We start from the raw sequence: 12,649 nt of genomic DNA on the forward strand, positions 1-12,649 counted from the left end.
AATTAATGTAATAGACCATATAAACAGATTGAAGGAAAAAAATCACATGATTATATCTATAGATTCAGAAAAAGCATTTGACAAAATACAGCACACTTCCTTGATAAAAACACTCCAGAAGACTGGAATACAAGAAAATTTTTTGAACATGATAAAGAGTATATATGAAAAATCCACAGCCAACATCGTTTACAATGGTGAAAACCTAAAATCCTTCCCTCTAAGATCAGGGGAAGACAATGATGCCCACTCTCACCTTGTCTTTTAACCTTGTCTTAGAAGTACTTGCTTGAGCACTGAGGCAATAAACAGATATAAAAGGCATTCAAATTGGAAAGGAGGAAGTCAAAATTTCATTATTTGCAAATGACATGGTCCTATGCATAGAAAATCTTGAGTGGTCTACAACAAAGCTTCTAGAACTCATAAATGAGTTTAGTAAAGTTGCAGGTTATAAGATCAATGTGCAAAAATCAGTTGCATTTCTGTACACCAATAATGAGCAAGTTCAGGAGGAAATCAAGAAATAAATACCATTTACAATAGTAAATTAAAAATTCAAATATCTAGGCATAAATTAACTAAAGATGTAAAAAGCTTATACACAGAGAACTACACAACACTGTTCAAGGAAATCAAAGAAGACCTAATAAATGGAAGAAAATTCCCTGTTCATGAATAGGAAGAATATATATTATTAAGATGTTTATCCTTCCAAAAGTGATACACACATTCAATGCAATTCCAGTAAAAATCAACACAGCATTCTTTAAGGAACTAGAAAAACTAACTATGAAATTTATTTGGAAAGGAAAGAGGCCCCAAATAGCCAAAGACATATTGAAAAAGAAAAAGGAAATTGGAGGAATCACACTACCTGACTTCAAAACATACTACAAAGCTGCAGTAGTGAAAACGGCATGGTATTGGCACAAGGAGAGACACACAGACCAATGGAACTGAATTGAGAGTTCTGATATAGATCCTCATATATATAGTTATATAATATTTGATAAAGCCACCAAGCCCTTTCAACTGGGAGAGCATAGCCTATTCAACAAATGTTGCCTGGAGAGCTGGATATCCATATGTAAATGAATGAAAGGTGATTACCATCTCACACCTTAGACAAAAATCAACTCAAGTTGGATCAAAGACCTAAATATAAGAGCCAAGACCATAAGGACTTTGGAAAGTAGTGTAGGGAAGCATATACAACACCTTGTAATAGGAAATGGCTTCATGAACTTCACATGAAAAGCACAAGCAGCAAAAGAACAAATAGATAAATGGGGCTTCCTCAAAATTAAAGCCTTCTGCACTTCAAAGAAGTTTGTCAAGAAAGTGAAAAGAGAGCCTACACAATGGGAGAAAATATTTGGTAATGATATATCAGATAGGAGACTTATAACCTGCATATATAAAGAACTCCTATATCTTGAAAATAAAAGGATAAAAAACCCATTTAAAAAATGGGGAAAAGATTTAAACAGACACTTCTCCAAAGATGATATACAAATGGCTATAAAGCACATTAAAAAATTGCTCCAAATTTCTAGCTATCAGGGAAATGCAAATCAAAACTACAATGAGATACCATCTTACTCCCATAAGATTGGCAGCTATGAAAAAAACAGAAGACTACAAATGCTGGAGAGGATGTAGAGGAATGGGAACACTCATCCACTGCTGGTGGGAATGCAGAAGGGTCCAGCCATTCTGGAGGACAGTTTGGTGGTTTCTCAAAAAACTAACCATAGATTTGCCATATGACCCAGCAATACCACTGCTGAATTATACCCAGCAGAATTGAAAACAAGGACACAAACCGATATATGCACACCAATGTTCATAGCAACATTGTTCACTATTGCCAAAGGATGGAATCAACCCAAATGCCCATCAACAGATGAATGGATAAATAAAATGTGGTATATTCATACAATGGAATACTACTTGGCTTTGAGGACAAATACACTACAAACACACGTGATAACATGGATGAATCTTGAGAACCTTATGTTGAGTGAAGCAACCCAGGCATTGAAGGACAAATACTACATGACCTCAATGATATGAAATAAGTAAACCAAAGTGCCTCAGAGAGCCAGAGACTGGATGATAGGCTTACAGAATATTGGGGGGTAGAGAAAGGTTGTAAGCTGACACCTACATGGGTGAAATCTGTGATAAGCTGGAGGTAAGTATTTGTACAAGGAAGGAATAGAATGGGGGCATAGGATTACCTTTGGGTGGGGCTTTGCAGACTTGAGGGGCACTAGGGATGGGAGGATGGGTAATATTGCCCAAAAAATTGGGGGGAGGATGGGGCAACATTTGAACATAGGAGTTAGTCAGGTTTTTGGTTGAGAGTATAATGCTGTGAAAACCTTTTCAAAAATATAATAAGGAAGGTTACCTGTTTAAGATGCTTAAAGGGGATATTCTGACACAGGACAGGCTCCTAGGGAATATGTGAATGCTCATTTTGCCATAGGGGGTTATATCATTGGATGGAGACCCATATAATGAGAGTGAAGGTAGACCCACGTCCTGGGGAGGACTGATGCCCTCAAACAGAGTGAATTGTATTTCTCAAGAGAAATGGTGGCTCCCAGTGCATTAGGGCAGTTGAGCATGTCAAGCCCCAAACACTGTTGCAAGTATCTCTGAACATGGCCCTTCAAGCAATGAAGATTGACTGTCACTGTGGGCCCTAATGGGAGTGGGAAAGAGTTATTGAATAGATGGAACCAATGTAACTGTGTGGGCAATAGAACTGTTCCACAAGGATGGATATAAGACATATAAAATTACACTACAAATATATAGGGGCTGATAGCCTGAAATGTAAATCATAATGTAAAATATAAGATAACTAAAAATTTAGAAAATCATATAGTCTAAAATATAAACCACAATGTAAACACAAATGTTACCTTGTTTGAAAGCTATTGTCTCAAAATCCGCACATCTGTTTCAGTAAATATAGTATGAATATGTAAAAAGATTATTGCTGTGGAAGGGAAAAGGTTTTATGTTTATTTATGTCAGAGTACTGTATATTGTGTATATGAACTACTGTGATCTAAAACTCTTGTGAAGATAAGCTTACTAATTAGAAAAAAGAAAAGAAAAAGATAGGACATAGACACTGAGGAAAAGACGGAAGTAGTTGCCTTGCCAATTTGCATACAGGGTAACACTTATTGCAGTGATGGAAGGCAAAACATCAAAAACAAAGCTTTTGCATTAAAAAATTTTTTGATATCCCAATTTATTTTTACCTTAATTTTTTCCAAATTAATATTATTCTACATCTAACCTTTAAACTCATCGATATATTCCATTTTACTATTAAGGAAACCTGGCAATATATTGGGCTTCACTTTTCAGAAAGTTTTGGATCACAGAGAGGTTCAACAATGGCAGGGGAGGAATACTGATGTGGGATGTTATTGACAGGGTACACATAGTTGGCTGGGATTTCTCCAGGGCATATATCCAGGGTACGTAAAAATGTTTGGATATTTTCATAGTGGATACAATTAAAAACAACCACTGAGGGAGTGCTGAGTTCCTAGCCAGGGGAACTCTATCACAGTCCCTAAAGGAACAGTAACAATCCCCCAAGTGCAATGGCAAAGACCAAAAAAGAAGGAAGGTCCAACAATAAGTCCTTGATACTAATGACTATGCTTGTGAGCCTGTGCACCTTAAATAAGAACAAGGCCTACAGCTGTAGGGTACCTAAGAGTCCCCTCCTGAGAGCCTCCATGTTGCTGAAATGTGGCCAGTCTCAAAGCCAAACTCAGCATGTAAATGCATTGCCTTCCCCCCAGTGTGGGACATGACTCTCGGAGATGAGCCTCCCTGGTGCCGAGGGGTTACTACCAAGTACCAGCTAATGATGTAACTAGAAAATGACCTTGAATAAAAGGGTCAACTCGGACCAGTAGAATATCTCAGTCTCCATATAATACCAGGAATTGAAAATGCTTTTTGACCTCAATCAAGGGGGAAATGGAAAGGACAAATGAGTTTATATGGCTATGAGTCTCCAAAAAGAGCCAGGAAGTTATCAGAGGGGTTGCCCTTATGCACACCTCAGCATAGTCCCAGAGACAGGTAAAGTAGATACAACCCTGGGTAGTGGTTCTTCTGAGGGCTACAGAGACCCACAGGTTTTATGGACATGGCAGATGGAGTTCAGTGCCATGTCAGTTGGCCCTACTTTGGAGTTTGTGTTTCTGTGTGATGGAGCTGGACTCAGATGTGATCTTTGTTCACAAGCCTCTCCTGTTACTTTTACCAGGACTGTAGTTGGTGCTGGGGTTTAATATATACCCAGGGGACCTGAATCTCTGGACTGACCATATGATAGCCAGGCCCTGAGCCTCAAGAGACTTCAGCTCCTACACTCTGGTTTATTGGACTTACCCCACTCAGCTAACATGGAGTTGAAGAATGTCAACTACCACATCATGGTGCCAAGAGTACCTACAACTGAAAACAGGAGGATTGCTTCCAGCATCCATGTGGAATCTAAGCCCCCTCTTGATATAAATGTGGAGTGGACACAACCATTCCCAGGTCCACAGGATGGAGGAATAGAGTATGGATTAGAGTGGACTTACTGATATTCTATTCATGAACTATTGTGATTAGTAATAGAAGAAAATGTGGCATTGGTGTGGAGAAAGTGACCATGGTGGCTGCTGGGAGTGGGGAAGAGGAGGAAGAGATGAGATGTGGAGGAATTTTGGGGACTTGGAGTTGTCCTGGGTGATGCTGCAGGGACAGTTACTGGACATTGTATGTCCTCCCATGGCCCACTGGGTGGAACGTGGGGAGTGTGGGCTATGATGTGGACCATTGACCATGATATGCAGTGGTGTTCAGAGATGTATTCACGAAATGCAATGATTGTCTCATGATGATGGAGGAGATTGTTGCTATGGGGGGAGGAGTGAGTTGAGGGGGGTGGGGGGTATATGGGGACCTCATATTTTTTGAATATAATATTTTAAAAAAAACAAAAAAATACCCATAAAATTGTGCAGTGCAATATTAACTACAATGTTAACCACAATGTTAACTATAGACCCTGGTTAGTAGCAATACTGTATTATGTATTCCCCAATTTTAACAAACGGACCACACTCATGAAAGATGTCATTAATGGGGGAAACTTTGGGAGGTGTAGAAGGTAGAGCATATAGGAATGCCCTATAGTTTTATGTTAAATATATGTAATCTAAAACTTCTTTAAAAATAAAGAAAAGCTACAGAAAATTAGATTTGCAAATATCTGAGATAAAGAGAGGATTCTGAAATCAGCAAGAAAAGAATCAAAGTATCAAATACAAGGGGGTCTCAATAAGATTAAGTGCTGACCTCATAACAGAAACCATGGAGAAAAGAAGAGAAGGGTATAATGTATTTCAGTAATAAAGGAGGAAAATTGCCAGTAAAGAATTCTGTTTCCTGCAAAATTACCAAAAGTTGAGAAGTAGAAGATGTAGTAAAAGGAGTGCTGCAGCCAGAAAACAAAAAGTCAAGGGGGTGGGACATGGAGAAGTGTGCAGACCTGAAGATTACTAGGAGGGGAAATTAAAGGGTAAATAGACAATAGTAAGATATGACAACAGGAAGGTAAAGGTTAGAAGGATTGAAGTAAGTAATACCTTTACAGAAATAATATTGAATGATAGTGGCTTGAAATAATCAAAAGACATAGACTGATAGAATGGTTGAAATGTATGAACTATCCATATGTTTTCAACAAGAATCTCACCTCAGACACAAAGACAAAAACAGATTGAAAATGAAAGACTGGGAAATATATTATATGTAAATAGTAACAAAAAAAAGTCTGGAGAAAGCAATATTAATGTTAAACAAAATAGATTTTAAGTGCAAAACTCTTATAGGGATGAAGAAAGTCATTATATATTAATAAAAGGGAAAATTCAACAAAAAAGTATAGTATAATAGATATTTATGCTCCTAGCCTAGGTGCCAAAAAGTACATGAGACATACAATGGCAAAACTGAATGGAGATATAGGCGTTTCTACAATAATATATGAAATCTTCCATACACCTCTCTCAACATTGGCCTCAATATCTGGACAGAGGATAAATAAAGAAACAGAGAGCTTATGTAATATGATAAATGAACTAAACCTAGCAGATATTCATAGAGTATTATACTCCAAAATAGCAGGAATGTATATTCTTTTTAGGCATTCACTGATCATTCTCCAGGATAGATCATATGTTGGATCACAAGATAGGCCTAAATAAATTTAAAAAGACTGAAATAATAAAAATAATTACTCTGATCATAATGGAATGAAGATGGAAAACAAATAACAACAGAAAAAGGGAAATTCATAAATATATGGAAATTAACACAACCTTAAATCAGTGAGTCAAAGAAAAATTGCAAAAGACTTCAGTTAGAGGGCGGGGCAAGATGGTGGCTGAGTGAACATACCTGATAATATCTCCTGCAAAGAAGTGGCTGGGCAGCGTTGGAGGCTTTTCGGGAACAGGCTATTTCAGGACTTTTGCAGGTCAGGAGGTATCTAGACATCGATTTGGTGGGAAGGTAACAGAGAAAATATGTCTATAAAATATACACAGAGGTCCCAGCTGCATGCGGAAAGTTCCCTCCTTGGGTGGGCAGAGCCGTGGCCCGGGGCACTGCCACTGTGGTTTTTTTTTTCTTTTTGGAGGCTCTGCAGTACTGGGGAATTCATAAGCCCTGAGCTGCCTATTGGGGGGTTAATAGGACAGGAGGCGCTTGCATACTGATTTGGGGAGACAAACGGGAGTTTTATGGCAAAGCGGGGGGAATTTTTGATTGCCGACACAAACAATAGCGCTTCCACCTAGAGCCACGCCCACCCCCAAACCTGGCTGCTGATCTACAGTGGACTTAAAGTGATAGCAATAAAGAGATGCCACCAGGGTCTGGCAGAGTGGGAGACGTTTGGAAGCTGATTAGGGGAATATTTTGCGAAGCATGGGAATTTCGGGTTTGGACTCTGTTATTAGCTTTTCTGGCTGGAGCCCCTTCCCCGGACCTGGATATTGATCTGCATCATTAAATTGGCTGCAGCCTAGAGCTGCCCCCAGGTGGCCGTTCTGGGGGATCACAGGGTGGGAGGGGTCCTGAAGTAAACTGGTGATATATCCACAGAATAGACCCCAGTGATTGCGTGAATTGTGGGGTACAGAACACAGGATAGAGCTTGTGGATGTGACCTCACCCATAGGGCTGGCACCCAGCTGCGGGGATCCCTGAAGGCTGTGATGCACTGTGGTGCTCCCAGGCTGCCTGTTAACTGGACTTGAGGTTGCCAGGTCTGAGTCCCCTAAACCCTGGTGGCCCACACCCCAGAGACTCACACCTCTTGAGTCCTCAATATCTCAGACTTTCCATCCCTGAATCCATTATGCCCTGATGTCCATCTGAGGTCCTTGAATGTCCTAGCCCTCAACGTTTGCATTTTTTCTTTTTTGTTTTGTTTTGTTTTTATTTTTATTCTATTTTTATTTTTTATTTTATTTTTTTAATGTTCTGATTGCTAACATTGCATTATCCCCTAGTCTTTTGTCCCAGCATATCTCCCAAAGTCTTTTTTTCTCTCTATCTTGTCCCCCATCTTCTTATTCTATTTTATCTTAACTATACAATAGGTGCTGCAGGAAACACCTCACATTTGCTGGGTTTCCTCATCCTCCACTGCCTCATTTCTGTGTGAATAGATTTTGGCTATCTACACTATCCCCTTTCCCCTACATCTTGATAGCCTCCATCATCTACTGTCTCTCGTACATTCCACCTCCTTTTCTTTGATCCACAAAGTATCTAACTCTTAATTTCTAATACCTTTGTTTTGTTTTCTGTCTGTTATCCACTCTTGAAACTATTACCTTTCTTTGCTCTTTCCCTCTCTCACAAAAACACTAGCTTTTTAGTTCATAGCATATTCCTCCCATATTCAGTCGTCTACCTCATTATAGGTACTCTACCTACTGCTATAACTCTACACAATTTACATGAATCTAACCTCCATCCTCCCAGATCTCATATTATTGCTTTGTTAACATATATCACCAATACTACTTTACACTTTTTCCTTGCTTACACAATTGCCTTTCCCCAGCACTAATACTTTCCTTTAAAGTGAACTTAACCAGCAATAAGAAATTAGAATAAGAAGAACAAAGTGACAAAGAGAAGATATAACACTTACGCAAAAACAACAGCTAATTAATTTCCAAGACTAGACAAAGAAGCTAAGGAACTGATTACACCTGTCAAGATAAATGATGACCAGACAGCATCAAAAATCTACAAACCAAACCAGTAATCAGGAAAACATGGCTGAATCCAATGAACAAACTAAAAATCAGGAAGGGGAGCAGAACTTCGCACAAGAAATGAAAGATCTCAGAACATTTATCACTGACAAATTTAATGAAGTAAAGGAAGAGGTTAACAACATGAAGACAACACTTGGAGGGGAAATTGCAGACATACACAAAAAAATAATAGATATAATGGAAATGAACATCACAGTTCAAGAAATCAAAAATACACTTGCAGCAAATATCAACAGACTAGAAGAGGCAGAGCAGAGAATTAGCGATGTGGAAGACAGTACATCAGAAATCAAACAGATAGTAGAAGTGGTCGATAAAAAGATAGAAAAAATCCAGCTAGGACTTAGGGACCTGAATGATAATGCAAAACACTCAAACATACGTATTATAGGCATTCCAGAAGGAGAAGAGAAGGGAAAGGGGTCAGAAGGAGTGTTGCAGGAAATAATGGCTGAAAACTTCCCAAATCTACTGAAAGCAACAGATGTACATATCCAAGAAGCACAGCGCACTCCACTAGTCATAAACCCCAACAGGCCCACCCCAAGACATATACTTGTCAAATTATCCAATGCTCAAGACAAAGAGAATATTCTAAAAGCAGCAAGAGAAAAGAAAACCATCACATACAAGGGAAGCTCAATTAGATTAAGTGCTGATTTCTCATCTGAAACTATGGAGGCAAGAAGGCAGTGGTATGATATAGTCAAGGTACTAAAGGAAAAAAAATTCCAACCAAGAGTACTCTATGCAGCTAAACTAGCATTCAAAAATGATGGAGAGTACAAAATATTCACAGATAAACAGAAACTGAAAGAGTATACCAACAAGAAACCTCCCTTTCAAGAAATTCTAAAGGGAGTTCTGCAGGAAGAAAGGAAAAAACAGGACAGGCAGAGTTGGAGGAGAGTGTAAGAGCAACCAGAAAGACAAAAATAGAAGGAAAAAAAATACAAACAAAATATGACAAACACAAATCCAATCAAAATATGGCTAAAACAAATAATTCCTTGAAAGTAATAACACTGAATGTCAACAGATTAAACTCACCTATCAAAAGATTCAGACTGGGACATTGGATAAGGAAATATGACCCATGTATATGCTGTCTCCAAGAGACACATCTTAGACCCAGAGACTCATGGAGGTTGAAAGTGAATGGCTGGAAAACAATCATACACGCAAACAATAACCAAAAAAAGGCAGGAGTAGCTATATTAATATCAGACAAAATAGATTTTAAATGCGAAACAATTGTGAGAGACAAAGAAGGATACTACATTTTAGTGAAAGGGACAATCTGTCAAGAAGATCAAACAATCATAAATATTTATGCTCCTTACAAGGGTGCCTCTAAATACGTGAGGCAAACGCTGGAAAAACTAAGGGAAAGAATAGATGCATCTACAGATATAGTGGGGGATTTTAATACACCACTATTAACTCTGGACAGAACATCTCAAAAGAGAATCACTACAGAAACAAAACATTTGAACAATATATTACAGGAGCTGGATCTAATAGACATACATAGATCATTAACCCAAACACAGCAGGATATACATTTTTCTCAAGCACACATGGATCATTCTCCAAGATAGACCATATGCTAGGCCACAAAGAAAGGCTTAATGAATTCAGAAAGATAGAAATCATACAAAACAAAATCTCTGACCACAGTGGAGTGAAGCTGGAAATTTGCAAGGAACAGAGGCCCAGATTTCACACCACGATTTGGAAATTAAACAGCACACTCTTAGAAAAACAGTGGGTCAAAGAGGAAATCTCAAAAGAAATCAATGACTACCTTGAAACAAATGATAATGATAACACAACATACCAAAATTTATGGGATGCAGCAAAAGCAGTACTGAGAGGGAAATTTATAGCCATAAATTCATATATCAAAAAAGAAGAAAGAGCAAAAATTGAAGAATTAACTGCACATTTGGAGGAATTAGAAAAAAAAACAACAAAGTAACCCAACAGGAAGAAAAAGGAACGAAATAACAAATATAAGAGCAGAACTAAATGAAATAGAAAATAAGAAAGCACTTGAAAAGATAATCAAGACCAAGAGCTAGTTTTTTGAGAAGATGAACAGAATTGACAAACCTTTAGCAAGACTAACAAAGAAAAAAGAGAGAAGATGCAAATACACAAAATAAGAAATGAGAAAGGTGATATAACCACTGACCCCACAGAAATAAAGACTATCATAAGAGGATACTTTGAAAAACCATATTCCAACAAAAATGACAATTTAGAGGAAATGGACAAATTCCTAGAAACACGTAAGTAGCCCATATTGATGAAAGAAGAAATTGATGATCTTAACAAACCAATCACAAGTAAAGAGATAGAATCAGTCATTAAAAATCTCCCAACTAAGAAGAGCCCAGAGCCAGACGGCTTCACAGGTGAATTCTACAAAACATTCCGGAAGGAACTAACACCAATCCTGCTGAAACTATTCCAAAAATTGAAATAGAAGGAACATTGCCGAACTCCTTCTATGATGCCAACATTACCCTAGCACCAAAGCCAAACAAAGACACCACAAGAAAGGAGAATTACAGACCAATTTCTCTAATGAACCTAGACGCAAAAATCCTTAACAAAATACTTACTAACTGTATTCAACAACACATTAAATGAATTATACACCATGACCAAGTGGAATTTATTCCAGGTATGCAAGGATGGTTCAACATAAGAAAATCAATCAATGTAACACACCATATAAACAGATTGAAGGAAAAGAATCACATGATTACATCTATAGATGCAGAAAAAGCATTTGACAAAACACAGCACCCTTTCTTGATAAAAACACTCCAAAAGATCGGAATACAAGGAAATGTTTTGTACATGATCAAGAGTATATATGAAACACCTACAGCCAACATTGTTTACAATGGAGAAATCAGAAAATCCTTCCCTCTAAACACAGGAAAGAGACAAGGATGCCCATTGTCTCCGCTCCTATTTACCATTCTCTTAGAAGTACTTGCTCGAGCACTGAGGCAAGAACCAGATATAAAAGGCATTCAAATTGGAAAGGAAGAATTCAAAATTTCATTATTTGCAGGTGACACGATCCTATACATAGAAAACCCTGAGAGATCTACAACAAAGCTTCTAGAACTCAAAAATGAGTTTAGTAAAGTCGTAGGTAATAAGATCAATGCACAAAAATCAGTAGCATTTCTGTACACCAATAATGAGCAAGATCAGGAGGAAATCAAGAAACAAATACCATTCACTATAGTAAATAAAAAAATCAAATACTTAGGAATAAATTGAACTAAAGAGGTAAAAATCTTATACACCAAGAACTGTACAAGACTGTTCAAGGAAATCAAAGAAGACCTAAATAAATGGAAGAATATTCCTTCTTAATGGATGGGAAGACTGAATATTATTAAGATGTCTGTCCTACCAAAACTGATCTACACATTCAATGCAATCCCAATAAAAATTAACACGGCCTTCTTTAAGAAACTAGAAAAACTATGATATTTATTTGGAAAGGAAAGAGGCCCCGAAAAGCCAAAGACATATTGAAAAAGAAAAACGAAATTGGAGGAATCACACTTCCTGACTTCAAAACATACTACAAACCTACAATAGTGAAAACAGCATGGTATTGGCATAAGGAGAGACACACAGACCAATGGAATTGAATTCAAAGTTCTGATATAGAACCTCATATATATAGCCATATAATATTTGATAAAGCCACCAAACCCTCTCAACTGGGAGAGAATGGCTTATTCAACAAATGGTACCTAGAGAACTGGACAGGCATATGTAGAAGAATGAAAGAGGATTACCATCTCACACCTTATACAAAGATCAACTCAAGATGGATCAAAGACCTAAATATAAGAGCCAAGACCATAAAGATCTTGGAAAGCAGTGTAGGGAAACATCTACAGGACCTTGTAATAGGAAATGGCTTCATGAATATCACACCAAAAGCACGAGCAGCAAAAGAACAAATAGATAAATGGGACTTCCTCAAAATTAAAGCCTTCTGTACCTCAAAGGAGTTTGTCAAGAAAGTAAAAAGGGAACCCACACAATGGGAGAAAATATTTGGCAACCATATATCCAATAAGAGACTTATAACTTGCATATATAAAGAACTCCTATATCTTGAAAATAAAAAGATAAACAACCCATTTAAAAAATGGGAAAAAGATTTAAACAGACACTGCTCCAAAGAAGAAATACAAATGGCTAAA

The sequence above is a fragment of the Dasypus novemcinctus genome, chromosome 19 (assembly GCF_030445035.2).
Source record: "Dasypus novemcinctus isolate mDasNov1 chromosome 19, mDasNov1.1.hap2, whole genome shotgun sequence".
In the NCBI taxonomy this organism is placed as follows: Eukaryota; Metazoa; Chordata; class Mammalia; order Cingulata; family Dasypodidae; genus Dasypus; species Dasypus novemcinctus.